At 36.7% G+C, this 25,803-nt stretch overlaps 1 long non-coding RNA gene across 1 annotated transcript; it reads right to left on the reverse strand.

Annotated features, from left to right (window-relative positions):
• Positions 1-14,581: 14,581 nt before the first annotated feature.
• Positions 14,582-21,505, reverse strand: LOC105452109. Its single transcript, XR_974682.1, has 2 exons — positions 21,322-21,505; positions 14,582-15,634 (listed from the first exon to the last, which is right to left on the reverse strand). It is a non-coding gene; the product is annotated as an uncharacterized LOC105452109 (long non-coding RNA).
• Positions 21,506-25,803: the final 4,298 nt, after the last annotated feature.

The following is a 25,803-nucleotide window of genomic DNA, read 5'->3' on the forward strand; positions in this document are numbered from 1 at the left end:
ATTGATTAACTTTATTCGTTAATAACTCTTTAAATAATGGTCTGAGCCAAAATTGAAAGAGGAACTTTTAGTTCAAAATTTCATTCTCTTTCACGCCTTCAAATATTAATTAAGCGTTACGGGACACCCTGTATTATTAACCTATAAAAAAAAGTGTCACAACCGATGTATCCACGACTGTACCTACTGGTTATACTGTGGTCGAACAGCGCTGCGTGTAACATAAAAAGAATTTTAATATTGATTTAAAAAAAGCGATCTTCTCCTTTCCGCCGTACAAGTAAATTTTTTTTTTAATTTCCGACGACGGGAGGGATAATACGAGTGTGGCCTAATTCGTATGTTTTTCATATGCAAACGACGTTACTTTAGAAGGCGTATCTCCACAAGGTCGAACGATTATTCTTCGCAGGGGGGGAAGGGCAGGGTGGCGTCTATTTTTTTCTACACACAATCGTCCGCCCAACCCTTCACCCTTTATAATGTACGTGTTAGACGCACGAGTTGCGTTTCGCAGAGCGCGTGCGGCAGCTCGTTCCGCGGGTCATAAATAATCTGGAAACATGAATATCGCAGGACCGGCCACCCCCGCGGGGTCACTCCGAGCGTTTTCTCTTCTCTCTCGTTTTTTTTTCTCTGCTCCGCTACTCTCGCGTGCGTGCATGTTTTCTCGGTAATTAGGAAATTTCTCTTCTCCTCGCCTTCTTCTACCGTCCTGATTCTTTTTTAATTTGTACCCCGTTCGCACTCGCTCGCAAATTTCGTTCTAATTTGCTCACGCAGCTACCCCTCTTTTCTCCCTGTAGGGGGAAAGCTGCAAGTGCGTTGGACGGAAATTGCCACGATTTCAGGATTTTGAAGGTCTCGCTTGAGTTTCCGTCTCCTAAAAATTAAGGAACTATTACCAGTCAAAAAGGAAGATCTTTTTCCCCCTTACCCTTCATATGAATTCGCGTTTCAGATACAATTAAGAAACACTCCAACCACTTTCATTTTGTCGGTTTTTATTTTATTATAATTATCTCTTTATTTTAGCTTGCGTGTGCTCACAAATTTCGCTCTAAATTGCTCATCGTCGAGAAAAATACATATTTCATATGTCGGACGAATCAAGATGATTAATCAATCTGGTCATTTGCAATTATAACTTCGCCCCTTTAAGTAAAATTATCTTCTAAATTGCATATAATTTTTTTTTTACACTATAACACACAGATCATTCGCGCAATTTCAGCATTGCCAAAAGCGCGGTATAAAAAATAAATATCTGCAGGACGATCGCACATTTACGCGGATCTCGGAGGGAGGCGAAAAATTTAGCAGACCTAGCGACCCGTGTCCTAGGATACCCGATACTCCTCGAGGACGAGCAACGACGCGCGCAAATTCTTCCACGAAACTGTCGCCCCAGCATTTTCGCAGGATAGGGACAAAGGTATCCTTAAGCGAGAGGAAACGCACGGTCTGCGCGCGTGTGCGTGTGCGTGTGTACATGACGACGGCAGATAATCGTGCCGCAGATCGCGGATCTGGTGCCGTGCCAGTGGCCCGTGCCGCGTGCGTGCACGCGTGTGCGTGTCGGCCGCGGGATTCCTGTTCCGTGGAAGTAGCTGCATCCGCAGTTAAGATCTCGTGGTATCAGGTTTCCCCGATTCGTATCGTCGACCAGTCTCTGCTCCGTCTCGCCGTCATCCTCGCCGCGATTGCAGTCGGGCACGTTAGAAAGTATCCTGCCATAGTTTCCGACGGGCAATAACATAAAATATCATTATAAACGTGAAAAGTATGAATATGATTTTTAAGTTTCTAGTTAATGCGAAAGAGTTACAGGACTTTAAAAATTTCAAAAAAATAGAAATTTTTTTTTCATTTTCACTAATCATAAAACTTAGTGTTTGAGTATTAAAGTAACATTTTTAATAATATTCTGCATCGGTTTATGGAGGCTAATTTCTACTTTTAATTTTTTTCTTAAATTATATAAACAGGACACAATTTTTTAAAGGAAATGTAATTTTCATGTTTTGTGAAAAATAAATAAATAAATAAGTTTTTTAACATATCTCTCCGTGATTCAAAAATGCCAAGTATAAAGTAAAAAAAATATCTACACTTTTATTTTAGATAATTTACCGAAACTAAAATTTTGGCTATGCAGACTGCAATCATTATTTAAGAGACCATTTATTTATTATTTTAGTATTGTTGTTATAATTTTGTATTTTAATTTTAATATTAAAAATTGTTTTAACAAAAACCACTATTTGTTTATTTTTTTTAGATACAAATTTATATAATAATAAAAAGTACCTTCTTTTACAATTTGTTATATACATCCTTTAATGTAAAATGTAATCAAATTTTTTTGCAATTTTTTTAGATACAAGTAAAAAAGAAATAACTCTCAGCGTGTTTAAACATAACGCATAATTTTAAATTTTATATCAGATTTCCCTATTGAATCGCAAGTGTAGTTACTAATTATACAATTAATATGACATGTCAAAGCGTGGATCTTATTATTTGGCTTCAGTTCTATGAATTTGAATACATTTTTTAAATAAAAAAAGTATATGATTCCGATTTAGAGCAAGTGTATAAATATTTATCCATTTGTTCCGCAGGCTAGATCTGTGGTTAAAAGCTTCTATACATATGTATAAATCCGTCTATATATAATATATAAAAATAAATAATGTTTTAAAAATATCAAATAAAAATGCGAATAAGTACCAGAAAACGGATTAATGGTTTAAAAATACATATTATGTGCAAAAAATATCGTTTATTTTCAAATTATTGTTATACTCATATTTATTTCAAATTTTTAATTATTTCATGAATTGTATATGATAACTGCGATTGTGTTCAAACGTATTAATATTTCTAAAGCAATGTATAAATGAAAGTTCCATACTCTTTCGGAAAAATCTTAAAATATATCTTCACTATTATCAATTGTTTGGAAGGATTAGCTCTGTTGATAAATTTATCTCTCAGAGATAATTCTTACGGATCAGATACGAATATAAGAAATATTAAAAGATATCATAGAAAAAGAAATTTTATGTAAAAAATTTCTTTCTTTGCAGGAACTGTAAAAGTAGTAAAATTAATGAAGCTTATAAAGCTGTTAATAAAAAATTGAGAGCACAGTATGTTTTGCATAATCCATCGACGTTATGTCCTTCTTTACATAATAAATTAGTGGTAGAACGGTATCGCTTCTTTTAAATTACATGACGGAATTTAAAACTTAATTCGCGACCCGAACTACCATTCCTTGAGAAATATTAAAACGGAATGAGTTACGTGCATGTTATCGCGATATAATTCCAGCTTCGCCGGGAATAAGTACGGCAAGTATTAAGTGTACCGAAGTGCATTCTGGACGACGTGGCTTGACGGCCCTTAAATAAATTGCGACCGGCCAGAAAATATTTTGCGGTCGGGAGACGTGTTTGCGGCGAAAACGGTTCGCGGAGCATCACACGGCGGAGAACCGGCTCTAATGACGTTTAATAAACGGGAAATAAAGCGACACCTCCGCTTACCCGTAGATCACCGCGGACTGCATTGCGGCGTTAGGATTCCATAGCGCGGAAATTGTCGAAATTTATTAAAACTGCACCATCCGACCGCGCGCGCCGCCGCCACCAACTGGATTTCACATGCAATCCGGCTACGTGCTTCGACGCAACGTTTCAAAACATTTGTGCAGAGATATCCCAAATTTTTTATGAACACGCAAATCCTGTCAAATCTCGTATGGATGAAGTGATTATTTTTTATTTACTTATTAATGGTAGAATTTATTTATGAGGCGCATCGCTTGTATGGGTTGTTTGATTTACTTCTTTATTTCCGATTAAATTCTCACATTCTAGGCCACGTTTTTCGCGATTTTTTCGAATTTTTGTTCAAATTTTATAGTTCTCACAAAGTATATTAAATCAGTTTATTTTTCTCGAAAAAAATACATACGTTCAATAAAATCTTTTTCCAAAGGCGAGAACAGAAACGCATTCTATTGTACGATTCGCGAAATCAAACTCTCCGTGAAAGATGGCATTTATTTCGGCGTTTTGATCGGCAATTAAAGCGGAATTAATCCTAGCATTTTGCACAGCTCTCGCAGAGTTCAGGTGTATATATTAATGACGAGTTTGTCGGCAGTTTCGCGGTAAGCTCTTCTTTCCGTTTCGCGGCGTCGCGTAATGAGTATATCTCGGGCACGGGGTAGCTGAGATGATCTATTACCGCGAAAATAGGTCAATTAGGCGGCCTATCCTCGGGCCACGTTGCTCGTTTCGGAATTTCGGGGTAATTCTGTTTGCCCGCTCTAATTACAGGACCCGACCTCTACGCCGGCAACAAGGCGGGATGAAAGTGACACGTTCCGGTCGGACGTATACCGCGGCGAGTCATTTTCGCGAGACAATACGTCTGGCCTCCTAACGATCGCGGAATTAATTAGTTCCGTCTACGTGAAGGAGAAGCTCTAGTTAGAATAAACGCCGAGAGAATTTTTATCTGGCAAGTGGCGTATATTCTTCCTTGGCTCTTTAATACGGAAAAACATATCAACAGAAAATTTTATTTCACACTCTCCACATACGCACATATACACTGAAATTAATATAGATGAGAACTATACGCGTTTCTGAAATTTTTGTCATTTTGACATTCTCGATGTTTTGCATTTTTTGGAATATCTAAAAGAGGAAATAAATAAAGAAGGAAAATTGATTTACATTTATCTTGTTTGTTATCTTTTTTATTTCCAGAATGATTTTCTATGTGCAAATTGTGATAAATTAATCATATTGGTTTTAACATGTAGAAATTTCAAGATAAAGCGAGTTAAGGCATCATTATATAAATATATCCAATTATATTTTATATTCTTAATATGCTTGATTACATATTATATTCTATTATATATTCACGTACAATTTTTTACATGATATTTAAATAAAGATATTATAAGTGCAATACTTTCATTCTGAGCCGTGTACATTTTATTACATTTACTTCTTGTTTTATTGATAGAACTAACTTATAATAAATATGATGCACATTAACATACGCATATGCAAGATAATATACTATGAAACGTCAGTTGTGAATCACGTTAAATTGACTATATAATTAAGATGCTTATTTTGCTTTATTTTCACATCCCTTGTAATTTTACTTCACACAGTACTCCGGACTAAACTAAAATTTCATCGAAGTTGTATGTGTGCAGAATTTTCTTTGTAACGCGTATGGGGAAATGCTTTGATGGCCAAGTAATAGAACGCCGGCGAGATGAGAATATCGTGCGCGGCGGCAGACAGGTACAATAGACGGAGCTGACTCTGTGATAAAGTGATCAAAGAAACAACAAAGTATCGGCCAAGTCGGCTACGTTAACGCTCATAAACGTTGTTAACTTATTTAGTCTTACAGTAGCGAGGCTGAAACATGGAGAACTGAAGGAACCGAAGCGTCGCACGTTCTATTCCTGGCGTCAAATCTATATAAGTACATACAGCTTTTAACTCGCGAGAAGTAGTAAAGAAGTTTCAAATATACGACTTAAAAATATACAATAATGTTTCTTGCTTATGTTACGTAAAATTATTGGAAGAAAATCGATCTTATGATAGTGTATCAACATCGATTTTGATCAACAAATCCCGTGTTTTCGTGTTGCTCCTTGCTCATTATATTGCCGTCGATGCCGCGGTCCATTCCCTTAATCCGACAATTACAACGATTTTGCCAGCGGCGCGAGCAATTATTTCTCTTCCAGCATTCACATTAACCTGTGCATTATTATATATTCCGTTCTACGGCATTACAAATGGCGGATGCAATCCGGCACCGAGTAATTGCATTTCATAACGACTTATGAGCTGGTTGATACGAGGGTAATTAGAGCGCGTACCGTTGATGCGGGAACAATAAGCTTCGCGAGCCGCGCGCTGACAGTGTAAACTGTTAAAGGGCGATCGTAACGTTTCGCATTTAATAATCTGTGCCGTGGGTTATCACTCCGTATTTACTACATTGTAGAAACTATCCTGCTCTTAATTAAACGTTTACGACGCGTTATTCCCGGGACGTGTACTCTCTCTCTCTCTCTCTCTCTCTCTCTCTCTCTGCCCGGCAAGTTCCCCGCTTGCAGTAAATATTTTGCGATTCTACGCGCTCCATGACCGATATTGAATAAAATACGACCGGATGACGTTTTAACCACGACCGACGCCGTCAGTAATGGCGCACTTATGAAGCGCGCGACAAAAATTTCGAATAACGCGTCGAAAATGAGGAATAACAAAAATTAGAAGGATATAACGACTCCCTGTTCAATACTTGCAGCAGTAAATGTATCAGTACCTACATGAAGTAAATAGCGTAATTAGTGATATTTAATTTCACTTTGGTCTTGCGATTTAAATATTCAAAAAATTGTTTGCGAATATATTTAAAGATACTTGGATAAATAAATCTTTTATTAATATCAAGAACGAACGTTAATAATTCGTAAATTAAACGCGCATCGCTTCATCGCGGAGCACGTCTTGTACCGTCGTTATAAAATTGCACGTCTACGATACGTTAATTTACTTCGAAAAGGCGAATATATGATTTTATAACATCACCTTTTGCGCGACGTTCTCGAAAATGCGCTGAAACGACGGAAGACGGGATGCCGTCGTAAAACACGACCGCGTTAAACGACGATCTCGAAACTACTGACCTAAATATACATTTCAAGGCTTAAAGTGAAAAAGTTTAATCCGTGTCTTCTCTGAAGAATGCAAAGAAGAAAGCTCGTTGTCCTAAAAAGCAGTGTTGTAGTAAAATAAGCTTTTCTTTATATAATAAAATAACAAAATTCAAAATAAAAAAGCTCATCATTTCTGTTTCCAAGAAAATTTTTTCTGTTTTTTTTTTATCAACACTCACTCGTATAAAAACGGATGCGATTTCGTAATAAATTCGGCAAAACAAAAATGTACAGATATATACCACTATACCAGAAAATGGGACACTCTTCGAGGAGAAGCGGCGCGGCGCGGCGTGACGACGGCGAAATAAACACGCGGGCGCGCGCGCGCGCGTGCGACTTGAAATACGCTGATTACTCGGAGCCTTCATAAAAGTCCCGCATTAATTCCGTTCTCGAGTCTTAGATCGAGCACGAGGGCATAAGCGGGAAGAAGGGCGAGCGCGCGCGAAGCCGGCGCGGCGGCGGGGTCGTGCTCCTGGAAGGAGCGGACGCGGCGCCGCGCAATAAAGGCGACCACGCCGGGCGATATTAAAAGTTTAAAAGCGCGGTCGTAATGAAATTGTTGCGCGCGCCCCGAAACAACTCGTCCGCGCGGCCCCGCCCGTCACCGTCGGAGTCATCGTCGTCGTCGTCCTCCTCCTCCTCCTCCTCCTCCTCCTCCTCCTCCTCCTCCTCCTCCTCCTATCTTGCTCCTCACCGCGCGATCGCTGAATATTTTATTCCTCCGTTATAAGGATGCGTGCCCGTGGAAGCTTAATCACGGCCGCGGCTCTCACGTGCCCCGACCGTGTGGCACGTAAGAACGCGCGTCACGCGCCCAGTCTCCCCGTATATATCACCCGCGACGTATCGAGCAATATTTTCGCAGTTATGTTTTCGTAGTTTATTTCACGCGTTCGCGCGCGCGCGCTGCGTCGCGCCGCGCCGCGCCGCCGCGTTTCTGACGAAAATTGCCGGTCTGTAGTAACTAATGCGCGGGGCTGGTTAGGATGCGATAAGATATAAGACATGCAATGCGGCAGAAACGCGCGGTGTTGGGAAACGCGATCCGATTTACATTTGTTATCAGTCCCGACGTAATTGGATCGTGTGCGAAAATTGTACGTACATTTAATTGCATAAATAATTCGGTGCGGCTGCACGTGTAGCGCACGGGGGTTGCGGCGCGGCGCTTGGATTGCTTATGAGCTTCCCAGTTTGGAGTTAAGAAATTGATGGCGAGACACGGAGTGCGTTCCAGTGTGCCATTTGGTATACGTGCGACCAATCTGTTACACTCTCACTTTCGATACGCTATACCCGAGTTGATGATTTTGGGGTGGCACGGCCGAAATCGCATAAATAAAAGATGTCTCTTAACGTAACCACCACTCGCGCGCACGGTGTGTATAGCCAAGTTTCTCGCTTTATCTCTCGCCCCCCCCCCCCCGGAAACCCCCGACGTCGGATTACCGCGCCATTAGCGCTCCCGTAAATCCGAGGCTTCTATCGGGCGCGCCCGATATTTCTGGTGTGTGTGGCGGGCCGTACTGCTGTTTTATTAAGACGCGCTTTCTCATTAAGAAGTCTCGCGCCATTAGCGCGGCCTACCACACGAGCGCACGCCGGACGGTTATTCGATAAATTAGCGATACCCGCGGCGCGCCGCCAATTCGGTATAGACGCGTTTCCTCATCTCCGTTTAATCCTAGTACATTAAAAAAACAGAATGTTTCATTCTACATAATGTCGTACATTGTCTACATTGTCTTTGAATAAAATAATTCAAAAGTAAGGTAAAAGGATCGTGCATTATTCATTTCTTCTGTTTAGCCTTTCCTTCTTTATCTTAATTAAAAGTTTTATGAATTTCCGAAAGAGATGCATTATTTTTTAAACTAAGGTTGAAATTTTTCAAACTAAAGTTGAAAGATAACTTTTAATAAATATTTATTTTGAATTATAAGCATAGAGAAAATTGAGACAAGTTAAGATTAAGAATAATCGTCAATCATATGCTATATTTAAATATTCTTTATTTAAGAATATGCTTTAATTTAGTTTTTTCATTACTACAGAAATTAATTTAATCGTATTTTTTGATGTTATAATGTTCATAAATACGAGAATATATGTATGATTTGGCTTTAAAGTTTTGAGAGAAAAGATTTTATATGTATAGCTTTACCAAGCTTTTTGATTCGAAGAAAGTATAATATTGTATATCGTATTAATATGAGAAACATGTAATATCCGAAACAGTTGAAGTATATTATACTTGATATGTTACTTTTAGTCGTTTGCAACTCTCTTCTTCATTTTTATGTTATTCTAACACAATTGCGTATCACTTCCTTATGCAATTATGCAATAATATATTAAAATGACGAAAGCCATTAGTTTTACAAAATATGTAGATTTAGAGATGCATTGACATACATTCACCATTTCAAATCTCACTTCATTATTCAATTTCATCTTCTGACGTGGTCGTAAATCACATTCTATTTCTGCACTTCAATAAACCGTTAAAATTGAAATTTAATAGAAATCCACTCTGGCATGTGTATTGAACATTTTCTAATTTTAATAATAGCTTTTAATAATATCTTTGCAATTTGGATATTGCATTTCCATGCAAAATCTATTTTGATTTAACGGAGCCTATATGAACAAATTCGAAATTGTTGACCTGTTATCTACCTCGAATTAAAATTATAACTGTTTTGATCTCAATTTGTAAGTTAATCAAATTTGATCTTTATTGCTGTTTCTCAAATATTAAAATGTTATTGAAATAATTCTTATAACAATAATTTTGAATTCAATCAATTGAATTTTTATTCGGTCATTTAACTTAATTCCAATTCTTCAAGCTAATAACCCTATTGATGCCTGGATATTTTTATGTTCCAAAAAAAGAGAGGAGATTTCTTGAAAGAAAAATTGAAAAAATTTAAAGAAAAAACTGAGGGAAACGCACGAAATGCGAGACGCCCTGTGGCGGAATAAATACGTGGCGCGCCCGTTCGTCTCGGCATTTCTATTTCTCGTTATTTCGCCGTACCTTTTTGTTACTTTAAATTTTCGCGACGCGGCCGCCTCCACCCGCGCGTTCCGTAACGTTCTTTATGCGCCGGTATAAACACAATTTCTGGCGAGCAAGGCTCGCCACCAACCCTCGTGTATCCTCGCTTTATATGCATACACGGCGCGCGCTTCCCTCCTCAGACTCGTCCTGCGGGATTCGGTAAGATGCACGGCAATTTCTGCCAGATCTACAACTTTCCGCATTACGGCTTTAATTTCGATTGCATTAAGAGGCGGGGATCGTTCTTGCGCGCGTAACCGCATGCGACACGTCGATTTTGCAAAGTGTACTTTGTATCGAAATACCTGTGCAACAATTTCGTTACGTTAGCATGCATCTAATTACACACGAAGAGAATTTTATTTTAAAATTTACCCTAAAAATCATGTTAATCGTAGGATAACATAGCATTTCGACAAATTTTAATTTTCACTATTTTTTTTAATATGTACTACAAAAAATTTACGTAGTGCACAGTAAAAAAACAGAGAAAATAACATAAAATTTACCGAAATTCTGTGTTGTCCCACGACATAACGTGATTTTCAGGATAATATTTAAAAGGAAATTCTTTCCGTGCAAATACAGTTATTTATTCAGAATCGTAAATTTATTAATTGAACAATTGCAAATTGTTAATTTACATTTATATATTTAGCTAATCCGAATTGAAAACCATGACATTATATAACTAAGGCGAGTCTAAATTATGCGCTTCGACTCCGTCTGCCAGACGAAAAATAAAATTTGAATATTAATACGGAATTCTATTATCGCGCGCGAAGAATATTTTTTCGTTTTCGCGCAGTCACTGCCAATTAATGCTAACTCCGCATTGTCAAGCACGCGCCATAGAATACAGTTAGTGTTTTCCGATCATCAATAATTTATCTCAGCGTTGATTCAGCAAATGGAACTTTTGCAATTATAATATTCTCATTAACGAACCGCGCCCGCTGACGGCGCTTATTATGCCGCGGCCGGGCATCACGCTCGGCATTGCAACGCCAAAGTATTACCGATGCATTTGCATGTATTAAATAATACGTTAGGAAACGTAGGTGGTCGTATTATATCGCGATGATCTCCTACTTTTTGTTAAGCCGCTGTCGTCATTCTTAATTATCTTTAACATTTTCTGCCTTTTGTAGCGAATATTTTCATTTTTAGCGTCATTTCGACATCCAGTCACTGGAATGATTAATATTGCTCCACAGCTTTTAGCATAAAGAAGGAAAATATGACGTATACGCAGATATAAATTGTACTTTTATATTTAGAAATAAATATAAAAATGTATTGAACTGTTAAATTATACATATATTTCAAGATATATTGCGCAAAATCAAGTGATGACAAAATTCACATAAAAATATTACCTATCTTAATAATTCATAAGTTTAATTTGAGTTTGATGGAGTTTCCAATTTTTTTCTACTTTTTTTGCAGCATCAGGGTGCGGATGGATAGATCTTTGCTGTTGGCAGTGGGGTGAGTGAAAAAGCTTCTTTTATATTCATAAAAATAATTTAAAAATGTAATGCAAAACTGAGATTGAAATGCCACGTATAATTAAAAAATGTGAGGTTTACCTTAAGAAAATAAGAAAATTGACAAATTATCATTTTGTTTGCGATCACACTTAAAAATTGATGATATTCAGAAATCGTTGTTTTTATAATAAACGGTGTTTCGACATCGATAGATTTTTGGTACTCGCGATATATCAGCATGAATTCGCGGCTCGACATTGTTAGATATTACTGTAAATATTCAAGTCTATATCAAAATAATTTTCGGGCGAATGACTCGGACGCAAAACTCGTGGTTTCCATCCGCTCGAAATACTTTGGAATTATGGTGGCGAGAACCCATACAGTGTCACAGGATGGCAGCGTTGTAATTTGATTATAGATTCCATCGGCGTCGAGTGTTATTAACGTTGTTACGCAAGCAGTACAGTCGTATTATACTGGCGATCCGTTGGTATCGAGTGGAATTATTAAATAGTTGACCATCACGTGTGTAAGTGCTTTATTTCTTTAATTGTTTCCGTTAACCGAAATTTTAACCAGAGAAACATGCTAGGCTGTGTACCAGCGCGAAAAATTTAAGTGTCGAACAAGGGGACTCTGTAAATTAATTATTGATTATTCGTGATATTTATTCATTGATATTCAAATACACGTACTCTCTCTCGATCGTTGATATTCATGATTATATCCGACTTACGACCTGATCTGTATATCATTTTTATTATTGCAAATCTTTAACGTTATTGAACGTGATTCAAGTTTCATCGTAACATAAAAAGATCATGATTACAATATACATTCAGATATGAAGATTGTTGTCATTCATTGAAAAGATAATAATAAAAATTAAAACGTTTTAATAATTTTATTGTAGTAAAATTCTATATTTCTAAAAATAACAGTTGAGAGAGACTCACACTAACAACGAAACAGTTATTGCTGTTAATACGAATAAAGTAAAAACTAAACATATACATTACAGAATTTTATCACATAGATCACACATTAAACGCCAAAGACAAACGCGTTTCAAAATCGGTAAACACGGGCGATCAAATCTTTTTATCGGCCTGAACGCGCGACCGATCGTTATTGTCCTGAAATCCATCGGCTTTTGACGCCGCGGCATTAAGAGGCCTCGCCATTAGTCCCAGTTATTAGCCATCAAAGCGCGAGGCGCAGTCAAATTAACCATAAATTACAGCCAATGTTGGGGCGAGAGCGATTATTTACAGCCGACTCATGCATACGCATGGCGTATATTTCGTGCCCGCATTTGCGATCCGGCTCCCCCGTCTCGCGAATGGCACTCGTAATCATAAAATTCTAATCAGGCGATTATTGACGCGATACTTTCGAGCGAGATTATGCGAAAGCGCGCGCTCGCAAACTCCCGTGCGCCGTAAACCGCGCATAATCATTAAATCGGAAAACATATCCATGCGGATTTTTCCCGCCGCGTTTTTTCTTTTTTTTTATTTTGGACGGCGAAATTATCCGTTAGACCATCTCCCTGCACATCTCTGTACGGCCTAACGTCGCGTTGATATAATAATTTTGAGATAATTTGCCGACGCCACGGCGTAATGCCGGAGCGTTTGTAAATGCGGGTTAGTGAATATAATCGCGGACTTGTACAGACTTAAATATAACTCGCGAGAGAAGAGAATTCGCTAATTTTCCTCCGTTTTCCGAAAATAGATGTAAGCATAAAGCGTAAATAATTTCTATTACTTCGCGACAGCAATTCTTAAAGGATTATACATGTTTCCTCATTGCAGTTAGTAAAGAGCGCTTTAATCCGTAAAATTAATTAGGTTGAAAAATCCGTGGTGTTCAATTAAATTCGCTCGCGCCAAACGATGAGCGATCCGGAACGATTCGCTCGTAAAAAAAAAAAAAAGAAAAAAATGATTAACAACGCGAACCGAGGTGGTGGTAAAGAACGGCAGCTTGTTTCGCGCCAGATAAGCGTTAGAGCGGCGCGAAATAAACGCGCCTTTCCGTAGATGATAGCGATTTCGAGCGGACGAACTATCGCGGCGGGAGCATTAACGGGTGGGAAAGCGTGGGAAGAAAAGCGGAAGGGCCGGGGGTTGGTGTAGGTGTGTGCGCGCGCGCGCACCCGTGCAGCAAGAGAGACATCAGGAACCTATTTCGAAGTGGCGCGGCACGATTTTCTACACTTACTCGTCCATCACGCTGATGAGTTCGCAGACGGCACAATGCCGTAAGAACTCGGCGAGAGATAAGACCGAAAAACTTTCGAGCGATCCCTAATCCGCGCGCGATAAATATTTCGCGTACGTATATATATACGTATGTGTTTTATGGTGGGACGGGCAGAGAAAGGTTCGCGTAAGCGAGCACGTTAATCGTCGATTGTACGTTTTATTTTGTTTCATTGTTAGATTTTGTTTCGTATCGTTTACCTCCCGTGGTACGTATAACTTTTCTTCCGAATCGAAAATGTTATATTTATCATCGAACTGTAGTCCTCAGCCCACCTTTAACGGTTAGGTTCCGTTAAAGGTAGGCTGAGGACTGCACATTTCGCATAATTGTTTCAATGCACATTTCTTTCGCGAATAAAAGATATAAAGGCATCGAAAATCTATCGTTCTACATTCAATGTAGAAAAATCAATGGGTGGTCGTCGCGAATGAAATAAGTAGAGGAGGAACGACGTATTTATACGCGTCCTCCGATAAGTTCTGGTTCACGCTTTGTTTTTTTCATTTCCATCAGCGCTCTCATACCCCTCGGTTGTGTTCCGCTTTCGCTTTCGATGCAAATTTTTACCCTCAGGCGCGATATTTAAGGACTCGACCAGTAAATGGCGTCTTTCAATATCGAGAATAGTTGCTAGATCACGTTCCATGAAAGATTTTACACTGGCGAATGACAATTGTACATGTATCGTTATCGCAATTTTACAATGTTGTATAAAAAAAAAGAAATGGCATAATACGGATAATTTACAAGTGTCTAAAAATTAAAATCTTTATTGTATCAATTAATTGAAAAAGGAATAGTAAAAGCGTTTATTTTATCAATGAATCACGAATTAACTCAATAAACAAGTGACAATTAAAATCTATGTTGCATTGTATCAAAAAATGCTTAAAATGCATAGCAAGAACGTTTTATTTTATTAATAAATTACAACAATTAATTTCAAGTCAACTACAAATATGTCGCAAATTTATTACTTATAATTTTCGTTTTATTGGAGTATGATCAATCAATTTATCAGTATCCTTTTTCAGCTCTTTTAAACAATTTGAACAATTATTTTTTTGCACACGTTTAAAATAAGTTTAAAATTAGAAAGTAATTTAACTATCAGAGGTCACATCACAATTTTTGAAAACTCTGACACGATATTCTATCATTTATATTTCTCGTTTCACATTATGCAAAATATTCTCTCATATTTCTTCGAAAGTCGCGTCTCATTGTCGCGACCAGACCGGTCCGTTTCCGTTGTTTAAGAGACACCCAGTCTGCAAACAGTCAATCATGGGTCCGGGGGGGAGGGTGACTTCTGGGGTGGAAGACAATTCGCACAGCCACTGAATATTATGCTCTCTCATTGTACCGCACTGCACGTCGTCATCTCCGGCGAAAAGCAAGACGCTCCCTTGCCAATTTATCGCCGCGATACACCCGCCGTTGTTTCCCGTTGCGAAGAATATTCCGCCAGGGAACAGATGAATCTCCCCCTTTCTGCATCTTTAGATCTCGGCAAACAATCGGCCGCAGAAATCTTCTATCAATACCGCTGATGAATTAATCAGCCATCGTTATTAATTATAAAGATACTCTCTTCGAAATCCGTCGAATATCACGCATGAATTGCACCACGCCATGAGAATGGAGTACATCGACTTCACGGTATGATTATATCAATATTAAGATCGTAAAATCCATCGCGTTTTGTATCGCAAGTTTCGATGAAATCTCATCACGTTACGATTGTCCATTCGGTCGACAATCTACGGACAAACTATACCGGGGCTGCAACGGGAAGCAATCTCAGACGACAAAGATCTGCCGTTTTCAAGGATAATTAAGGATCTTCCGAGCGTCTGCGACCCTCTGATACGAGACAGAAGTCAATTAATAATCCTTTGTGAAGGAGTCAGTTTGGTCTTCCTTACAGGCGACTGTATAATATCCCGTCGGCAGCGACGGCAGCGGCCCGCCATTCAAGATCGGCATCGGGACAATGGCCGCTTAATCCTGAAATTTTTTTCTAATTACCCCGGGTACGAAAGCTAATTAAACTTATTCCGAAATTCGCCGCAATTTCTTTCGCAAACATTATTCATTGTTAAATTGGTTGGCCACTGGGTGGATCGAATTAATTCGCGCCGTGAGCTTGGATCGAGAGATCAAGAAGTCCTTGCGCCTAAGAGGATTTTCACTCTCTTTATGATTCGAAAAAGATCGCATTTGTGTGAATAATCTTACATTGTTAATTAGCGCACTTTAAAAAGAAGTTAAATGCAGAAAATAATAATTTTTGCTGAATAATTCAATAATTCAATTAATTATATATAAATATATCAGTTTTTTTTATTCTGCATGGAAAGAACAATTTTGTTAAATCCAGATTTGAAAATAATTTTTATTCAATAATTAAAATAATTTTTACGTATTTTTTGTACGGAAGTCAAAATAATTGCTAGAATAGCAAAACGTTTTATAACAATGCTTATCAGTTTTAACATTCCACCAAATTATTTTGATGATTCAATAAAAAATTATTTTCAGATGTTTTTAGCAAAATTTTTAGACCTTTCAACAAAATCGTTCTTTCTGTGTATATTCTATCATTATTGCTATAAATAAAATAAATTGGCCTTATATTAAAAATATACACTCTATACACTACTGCTTCAATAGTACGGAGGCAGTTGAAAATTTGTAAAGAACACAGTAAAAAATAAATTATAAAGCTTTAATTACTATGAAATTTACAATAATTTTAACGCTCTAACTAAAACGCTTTAACTAAAATTAATTATTAGGACCTGAATTTCAATTGTGTTTTTAAATTATTAAAATGTCTACTCCTATTTTTAATTACTACCACACAAATTCGAGATATCTTACTCATTAATTTTTATGTTAAGTAATTTTTAATGTTAATTATTATTGAATATTTTTAACCACATTATAAAAAAATAAAAATAAGAAATCATAATCTTCTCTTTGCTAGAATGTCAGGCTGTGATTGATGAGCAAGTAAATAAATGTGACAATAACAATTATATTTCATTCAAATCTGCACGAAAATACTTTTTCTTAATAATAGAATAATAACATAGCACATTCAATCGATAAACTCCTTTAAATAAAATACAATATTTCTGGAAACTGATTAGATACAATAATAGTTAAGTGGAATAATTAAAAAAGACAATAAAGTTTCTCATATAGCGTTTTTTTTTAACATTGCCATCACTTTTGTTCTTGTAAAAAAAGCAATGCTTCCAAACTTTCGTATGATAGAAAACACATGTGAGACATGTGTATATGTGAAAGATTTTTTGCATTTATCATGTTACAAATAATTATATAATCGAGGATCACTTTTTACAATGCCGTCGGCACATAAAAACCTTTCGTAATGATAAAATGATTTTAAGGAATGTAGTATTTACAGCGAGAGATCGCGGGAATATGCGTATCGCTTACGAGCTGCTTTTACGCGATAAAGCTGAAAAAAAAATTGCACCGCTCAAATGAAAGAGACGAGCCTTTAAGGACCATTTTATCTGCCGCACGGTAGATCCTGATGGCCGCCGAATAAGCGTTTCGTAATAATTTCAAGGGCGTCGAACCGGGTAATTCCCGAGTGCGCCGAGGCGCCAAACGCGATTATGTAGCGCAGCCGGAACTGGATATTCCGCGATAATAAAAATTGAATGGCCGGCGCCTGGCCGTCGAAGATACGAGCGTAATTACGACGAGCACTCAATTCCAAATCGTCGTGTGCATAAACGTGCGTGCGTGCGAGTGTGCGTCAACAATCGGCTTGCCAACGCTCCCGATACGACCGACGTACGCACATTGTTGCAACAATTTCACGCCTTAATTAACAAGCTCTGCGACGAAAATATTTTTCCGAAAGGATGTTATAACGAGCGAAATTAATTGTTTTTTTGGCCCGGTCGTTTATATCGATTACGGCAATCTTTTGAGCATTTGTTAATTAGATTCTGCTAATCGTACTGAAAGTAATAACAGATTAAAATGAAATGTGTGAGTGGTGCGCGTGAAACTTTTATACGTTTAAAAATTATAACGCAGTTTTATAAATCTAAAAATTTTTTTCTAAAATTAGGTGATAATGAGATTGTCTTTCAATAAGATTATTTTCCAATCTGTCAATCTGTCGATTACGGTTTTCTGATCTTGTTGCTACTTGAATTTTATTGAAATAATATAATATAATTGCAATGGTTATTTATTTATTTATTTATATTCGTAACGAAAAAAGCATTTTTCAATTTGCATCAAATGGAAGTGGCAAATGAATATTGATCCAAAAAGAATGAAATAGGTCGAAAACAGACCGGCTGTAATTGTATGGCATTCATTAGTCTGCCAATTAAGGTGCCAATAATTTCAAACTGCAATGAGCAAATTGCTTTTCAAATTTTTAATGCTTGATTACGAATAATTCCCGTGAAATGCAATAGTGCCGATTATCCCGAGATAATTTATTTATCAATCTTTGTTTGCATGCAACAGTATGTTAATATTAGGATATTTTCCTGTAATCTTTCATTACAACATGTTACATTTTACGTCAGTCTTTAATTTACCGCAAATTTCATAAGTAACTGAATTTTTATAACACGTAATAAAAACACATTTAATCATTTCGAAGACAATCAGATGCATTCAAAAAAAGTTTAAAATAAAAATAAATAAAACATTTTATTAATTAAAGGCAACGAAATTACAATGTATTAGTTTTTTAGTCTATATAATTATTGAAATTAGTGAATAGACTTGAGTAAGTATCGCGATATAACAATTGCGAGATGTTTTATTAGATAATAATTTATCGCAATTTAGTTTAGCGATTTTATTATGTAATTCTGACTACTCTTTTCGCAAATAGAATCAATAGTTTGACCGCTTTTCGACATCGATGAAAACAGTTAGAGACCCGTTTTGTCTTCTCTATAATAAGGAATTTCACGATTTACAACGCACCCCGACCGACTAAAATGAAATTGCATTCGTTACAGTGTCGTAGACGTCACCTCAAAGTTTCCCACGACGGGCCACTTACAACTTCGTTACAACTTCCTCGCGAAACGCGGACGTAATCTTTCGGATTTATTGGCTCCGCGTCATTTCTGATTGCCGGCACGTATACTCGTTCGGGAAAAAGAATTCCGAAAGATTATCTCTGTTCAAATGGTGCACGACACACGGTCGAATCCGAAAGTTTTAATCGACCGATAAACGAGTAAATTTTGAGAAATTAAAACCAATGAAAGAGAACTATCTAAAATTTTACTGAAATTTTGAACATTTTATCAGTTTCTCGAAGAAAATAAAACGAGAACATCAGAACTACTAGAAAAAATTGTTTGCAACATCTTTCAAATACAAACTGTGTTCCGATATACCATGAACTATAGATTTTTAGTACTAATATAGTGTATATCGGGAACACGGCCATATTATATTAAAAAATGTATAACAATAAAAAACAATAAAGTCAGAAAAGTAGTTCGCATAATCAATTTTATTTTTTATAAAAATAAATATTTTTCCTGGCTGAGGTAATATTTGTTGTAGTAAAATTTCTTTACAGCATTCTCGCATTACGTTGGGAGGGGGGGTTGGGAATCTTATTAGGTGCTTGTAAGCATCAGTATTATTAAATTATCAATTTAATAATGTGATATTATTATTCTGATTCAATTAAGAACTGCGTCGAAACCGAAAATAACACAGTTTGTAGAACTAGAAGAATGTATATAAAATCACATGAAATTAGTGAGCATCAAGATTCTGCTATGACCATTATTGGTCTATCTCGCGAATTTTAATTGTAGTCAACACAGTATGTGATCGGATATACCTATATATAATGTTTGTATAAATATTTTTGTTTGAATTAAAACATTTAAAATTAACTTAGAAAAAAAATGACATTGTGTGATATTTTATTAATGTACATAATAAAAGATATATAAATTGACTCGTATTCGCCACTTCTTTCTTTCTTTTATATATAAATTAAATTTATTATTTAATTTAAGTACTGTTATAAATTCAAAAAAATATTAAACAATTTAAACAATTTTTTAACATATATTAAGATAGCACATCATACAGCTTCTTTACATTTTCTACTCTCCACCGTCACAGTGTCATTGTGATATGAAATATTATTACTTCAAGTTCCTCGGCAATCGCGCGTCCCGTTTTCCATTCCTTGGAAAAGGGAATTTTCTCAAAAGATCACGACAGTCTCCGATTGGTCGGGCGTGTACAGTGGTATCTCGCATTGGTAAACTTTCCTCAATGCTCGAAGGCAACGCGACAGATTAAGGGCGGCCGGTAAACACGCTCGGCAAATATCGAGTCGTGCATCTCGGCCTTAAAAATAACAGACTTTTCTGAAAGCACGACAGACACGTCGGCGCGTCAGCCACTCGAATATGAAAGGGAGACACACCGGGAGGAACGCACTATCCTGTGCTTGGACTCCGTGCAGGTGTTATGATACCGCGCGTTTACGTGTTTGCTTTCTCATGCCAGGAGAAAAATCACGCTCACGATGACCGCCGCGAAATCGACGACTCACCGCGACGTTAATGCAAACGGTTGCCGTTAATTAATTATGTATTAAGCGTCTAATCCGGCTAACTAACGTGTTCTTATTGTATACTTCTTCGGTGTGTTTTCTTATTAACGCAATCAAGAATTTTTAATGGAAAAACTTCGATGTCATTACGATCATGGAAGATAATTTTTAACAGCTAGTAAGATTAAAGTAATGAATATTGAATTAGTCAACAAGATAAATTACGATTGTACTTCTTGTAATTTAATTTGATAAAGTTATTACAACAGTTATTACAACTTTCAGAAAAATATGTGAATATAAGGAAAGGGGGGAAGGGGGAGAGAATATTTGCAATTGGATGCACAAGCAGACATCATCAATCCTTCATTCGCAGTTTGATTAAAGCATCAAACAAATCCACCTTGATGAAGGCCATAGAAATTTTTTTCTCGGGTTGGGAATCAATAAAAGTCAGTCCAGGATTGACGCGTGAAACGAGTTCCTTTCTTGGCACCGATTTAAAATCCTTGATTGCGATATTTTCAGTTTTAACAACGATTTATCTTGACTTGACTCGAAACTTCTTTGCATTTTGTTTGCACCGGTTTCAATCGGTCGAAGACCTTAGAAAATGCCAGAGCGAATCTTCGCTGCTTTATATTCCCATGTATAGTAGCTCTTCTGTTCTGAGACTCTCAAATACGTCAATTCTTCTTGGAGGAAAGGGTTAAGTGGCCAACCTAAAACGCGGAAAAAAAAAGGATCCGAGATCGATTCGTTCCCGATACGCCGCGGTAACGATCTCGATTTTTCTATCTCGGGGAAAAAGGTCGGACAGGTGGAGAAGGAGAGCAAAAAAGAAACAACACGGGCTATCCGTTCGATCCGCAACACGTGTGCGTGCGTCTTGCGAGGGTGGAGAAGGTCCGCGACAAAAAATTGGCACGGCAAAAATATCCGCAATAATTCGATAAGAGCTGTGATGGGCCGATTAAGATTCATATATATATATTATGACAGAACAGTCTTTGATAAATATTACACACGATAAATATTACATTCCGTGACGCGCAGTCTTAATACGATTAACCAAAGCATATTAAACCTGTGCGACGTATCAAAATCAAAAGTTGATCCCTTCTAAATGTAACCTTAAAATGGACAGCTCGTCGCAGAGTTTCACGTCTTGGTTATAAAATCGCTTTCTCCAGATTTAGCTCTCTTCTCGTGAGAAGAGAAGTTGGCCGATGAATGAATTCGTTGATGCGGACGACGAGTCTTTTACATAGTCAATCGATGGTAACGTTATTCAGTTCCGTCTCCAATGCATTTTTGTATACTCTTCCAAGTTTTGTAATCTGCGATAAGTTCACGTGGCGCGGAATACGTGCCGTTTTAACGGCGTGATGATGCCTTACTCTAGTCTCGATAGCAATTTTGCACGATAGTTCTTTAAGTAAACTGAAAGTTTTCCCCTCTCGTTCTACATAATGCTTTTCAAAGCTTTTTACTGATAATGTGGTGTTTCAAAAATTTACAATCATTTCATGCGTGGGTATGAGAAAATAAAGAGAATATAAAGTATCTTAAGATAATTAAAAATTGCAACGTATAATGATAATGTATTGTAACGTAAATATGTCATGTAATAACAATAATTACATTGAACAGACATATAACATACATACAGGGTGTCTCATAATAGGTGTATCACCGTTCATGGATAGGTAGAATGGACTAAACTGAATCGAAAAGTCCTCTACCATTTTGCAAAATTTGCAATCGTAAACCAGACATTAATTTTTGAAGATTGACGAATAAACGCGTATTCATCCGGCCCACCGTTGAATGCAAGTGCGTGGCAAGATAAGTAGATTAAACTGAACAAAAAAGTCCTCTACTATTTTGTAAAAATTTGTATTTATTAACGAGATATTAAGTTTATTCGCCGATCTTCAAAAATTAATATCTTGTTAACGATTGCGAATTTTGCAAAATGGTAGAGGACTTTTCGATTCAGTTTAGTCCGTTCTACCTACCCATGAACGGTGATACACCTATTATGAGACACCCAGTATAGTGAATTATAAAATTTTGATGTTTTAAACTTTTCACGATTATTCTTTGTTAATTACACAATTATTGAATGGATTGTTAATAAAATCCTATATCGAAGTTGTCAAAGAAATCGATTGCGTCCATTAATATTTTCTTCATCGGTATATTAATAGGTACACAGGACATTAATGATACAAATGAAGGCAGATTTTCTGACGTCAAGGATTAAATAAAAGATATAAATGGAAGGGAATATTTTTAGCACGGGGACTTGATTTTCAGGAAAGTCGATTTTATAAGTGTTAAGATTAACATATTTTAAAAATCGTAAGCGTAAAAGCATATTCGGAGTTTTACTTTTCCGTTTCGCTGCAGCTAATCGATGCCAGACTGTCAAGTCTTCCTACGAGAAGTCACCCTATCATTTCCGCGTTCGCCTTTTTTGCTCTTTTATTATGCGCGCGCAAACTCAGGACAGGTAGCAAAGCTACGTTCTATAAATATCCGAGGAAGGAGTGTCGCACGAAGGCGAAGGGAGTAAATGAACAATATTCTAATCGATCGACCAGGAAAAAAGAGCTCTGAGTTTCCGCGAGAGCTTTTTTTCTATCTCTCGCGTGTGCACCGTCGATTCGCGGATTCTTTTTTTTCCTACGTCGAGCAAAACTCAGAAGCAGCGTCCAACTTGCGACGTTGACTGTCCTCGCGAAAGGTTTGCTCTGTTTACTCAGCGACCACCGGCCGCCGCGTTTATTCGATTATAACAAGTTTCAACAGCAGATTTTATTTTCCAGCGAGAAAACGTATTTTTTACAGCGTGATAACGTATGCAAATAAATATGTTATTTGTGACGAATAAAAAGAAACATAGAAATTATCATCTTAGTTTTCACAAGACGAAAATATGTATAATATTGAAAAAAAAGTAGGAATATTCCTAAAATTGTATTCTTAATGTATAACAATAGAGACAGATAGAGAATAATATAAAGATATATAAATTTTCAAGATTTAGAAAACTTCTGAATTTTTCTAAGAGCTTAAAAAAATTAAATATCTGTTTTTAAATTTTTAGGAAAAATTTTGAAAATTTTTCTTAAGAATATTTGAATTTTCAAAATTTTTAGGAAAAATTTTGAAAATTTTTCTTAAGAATATTTGAAAATTTCCTCTCTAGGAAGCAAAATCAATATGATATTGATACTGACGTCAGTATTTTATAACGCATCATGTCATTACTTAAAATATCGACTAATGTACAGATACATGTCAGATTACCCGCCACAAACTAAAAAACAGAGCTTGTCGCGAACTTCAAATTGATTTTTATATTTATTTGTTATCGATCGGGCATTTGTACAATTGTCTGTGCTCTTTAATTTTTCAGATCGGTACTCGCGATTGATCGCGCTGATAATTCCCACTGATAATTCGCGCGCGTAGAACGCTCGGCGTTCCTCCTGCGTGTGTTTCACTCGCAGACACGCGGTCGCTACCGAATATTGTTAAGCGGAAGAAACATAACGGGGGAACACTAAGTACGCCCGGCGCGAGTTTAATAACGGCTCGGTATGATAATTGAGGCATAAAAGATCGAGTAATCTGCCGCGGCGCGATTGACTGAGGAACGGAGGGGGATACGTTCGTCGCGCAGGGCCGCGTCTTCAAAGGATTGCGAAGGAGACCTATAAGAATGTAGGAAAATTTAGTGTGATGCTAGTCGATTTTATGTTAGATTTTTAAGGCAAGAAAGAATTTTAATTGCATATTTTATGTGTATATAAAAAATACATATTTAAATTATATTAAATACACAATTATACATTAAAATGTAAATTTTATTTCTTTAGATGGAAATTTTATTGTATTTTATATACTATTTATATGTATATATATATATATATTTATTTATTTATTTACAAATCAATTGTATATATATACATATTGTATATATATGTACAATTAAAATATATCTATTTAAACTATATTACATTTACAATTGTATTTTAACAATATTACACACATACTGACACACATTACATATGCATATATTACATTCAACGACACGTAAAGGTACTCGAGTTTTACCACGAGCTGTTGAAAAGTAATGAAATTCTCCTCAATGAATTCGAAATCGGTTTTCTTCCGTTGAAAGTTTGGCAAAATCTCTGATTATGCAAATATTAAATATTGAAGTGTAAAGACTTTTAGCGAATTGAAGAGCAAAAGATCCTAAGTACATGGAAGAACTTCATCTTTTTCAATTAATACTTCATATAAACTTTACTTAAATACACGAAGAGAATTTTATTTTAAAAGTTATCCTAAAAATCATGTTAATCGTAGAATAATATAACATTTCGACAAATTTTATGTAATTTTCACTATTTTTTTTAATATGTACTACAAAAAATTGACTGCAGTAAAAAAACAGAGAAAATCACATAAAACTTGAGGATATACTATGTTGTCTCACGATTAACGTGATTTTCAGGGTAATATTTAAAAGGAAATTCTCTCCGTGTAACAACTCAGCTTCTCGGGCCTCTAAATGATAAAAAAAGGTCGAGACGTCGCTAATTGTTGAAAAGACAATTCATTACCGCCCCAGATAAAAAATAATTTTTTGAATTAAATATAAACAATTCCGAGAGATTTGAAACTTTGTCATAATAAAATCATCTTTAAAATTTCCAAAAGACGTGGAACATAATGATAATTATGGCGCTTTTTTTTTATAAAGAGGACTGTATGCGGCCCTGAACCTTCGTATCTCAGGCCCAACTCAAGCTCTATTACATACGCGTTGTACGTGCAAGTCAATTTACGGCGGAAAGTAGCTACGTGAAATTGTTTCGTCTAAGGTAGTATAAGTTAATTTAGCCGCGGATTCCACAGCAGTGGCAAAGGAGAACAGCGCTGCCACGCGGGGTCCGCGGAGATGGACCCCTTCGTTCCTCATACGCGGCATGTCTGCTACCTATCACGCAAATCGGAATGAAATTTTCCGCGAGCTACAACGCGTGGGTGCGCGCGGCTTCTCGGGTTAGGGTTATTAAATTAGACGTTTATTACAGCCGGGTCCGGAAAGCACGAAGCGCCGAGATCGGTCAAATGGCGGAACTGGAAGAGGGCGTGGAGAAATCGGCGGTCACCGTACGGTCCGTGAGATCAGCAGACGTTAACGCTTCCGCGTTGGACGTGATTTTTGTCAATTGCGTTAAAAAGTTTTAGCAAAATTTTCGCTTTGCTAAAATGTGCGCGCGTATATCGATCGTTGCAAAGATAGATCGGATTACTCTCCGGAACTTGTTAAAGTAATAAACTTTGCTAAATTAATAAACCCTTATATTTGGAATAAACTCAATTATGCAGAATATTTAACCGTAAATTTCTTATCTTTCAAACTCTTGTATAATAGCTATCACTAATATCACTAATAGCTATCATGAAATCTAAAATTATATCTCGGAAAATATCGAAGATTTCTTTATTTTTTTTTTAGAGATTTTAGAGAAGTTGAGTTATT

Source organism: Wasmannia auropunctata, unplaced genomic scaffold (genome assembly GCF_000956235.1).
Source record: "Wasmannia auropunctata unplaced genomic scaffold, wasmannia.A_1.0 LD336038.1, whole genome shotgun sequence".
NCBI lineage: Eukaryota > Metazoa > Arthropoda > Insecta > Hymenoptera > Formicidae > Wasmannia > Wasmannia auropunctata.